Below are 1,197 nucleotides of genomic sequence, written 5' to 3'. Positions count from 1 at the left end.
CCCATCTCTACAAAAATTTAAAAAATTAGCTGGGCGTGGTGGCATGCGCCTGTGGTTCCAGACCTTCAGGAGGCTGAGGAAGGAGGATGGCTTAAATCCAGGAGGTCAAGGTTCTGATGGGCTCTGATCACACCACTGCAGTCCAGCCTGGGTGACAGAGCAAAACCCTGTCTCAAATAAACAAACACCCTACAAGAGGGAAGTGGCCTCAGGTTGGAGGCAGGCAAGCTGCTGAGCCTGTGGTGGGACAAAAACCTGTGACTCATCCATGCTTCCTCCTTTCAGGGCAGAGCCCAGCAATGGCTGGACCTGCTGAGAGCAGCTGAGGGTGTTCTGGCCACTGCTGGGGCCACTCCATGTGACCTGCTGACCACTGCCACCCCCTGGTGGTCTCTTATGAAAAAGCATCCTCACCCACCAGCGAGGTGGGGATGAGGGAACAGGGATGCTCCTCCCATCCCCCTTCCTCCCACCATTCACCTTTCCCTCTTGTCTTCCCATCTTTCTTCACTCTCTTTCCCTCTCCTTTCCTTCTCACTCTCCTCCCCTCTCTGCTTGTCTTATTGTTCTGCTACATGATGGAAAGAGCTTTGACCTTAGTTCACTGGGTTAAAACCTGGCTCTCGCATCTACGAGTTACATGACCAATTGAACCAATTACTAAACCTCTCTGAGTCGGTGTTCTCATCTGGAAATGGGGATAACTATGGATGGTAAAATGACATAATCCACATAAAACACCTTGCACAGAGCCTGGCCCAATAGATGTTTATTATTATTATTACTACTATCATGACTGGCACTTGATAGGGGCTCAACCATCAGTTGTGGTAGTTTGCTTTCTTTATTCTTCATCCCAGGTAACCCAGGCTGTATATTAGACTCCTGTGTACTCTTAAAAAGTACGCATGCGTCAGGTACGGTGGCTCACGCCTGTAATCCCAACACTTTGGGAAGTGGAGGTGGGAGCATCACTTGAGGCCAGGAGTTTGAGACCAGCCTGGGTAACATGGTGAAATCCCATCTCTACAAAAAATTAAAAAATTAGCTAGGCACAGTGGCACACACCTATAGTCCCAGCTACTTGGGAGGCTGAGGTGGGAGGATTACCTGAGCCCGGGAGATGGAGGCTGTAGTGAGCCATGTTTGTGCACTCCAGCCTGGGCAACAGAGTAAGACTCTATCTCAAAAAAAAAA

The sequence above is a fragment of the Rhinopithecus bieti genome, unplaced genomic scaffold (assembly GCF_001698545.2).
Source record: "Rhinopithecus bieti isolate Rb0 unplaced genomic scaffold, ASM169854v2 scaffold_4553, whole genome shotgun sequence".
In the NCBI taxonomy this organism is placed as follows: Eukaryota; Metazoa; Chordata; class Mammalia; order Primates; family Cercopithecidae; genus Rhinopithecus; species Rhinopithecus bieti.
This window is presented reverse-complemented; position numbering follows the sequence as displayed.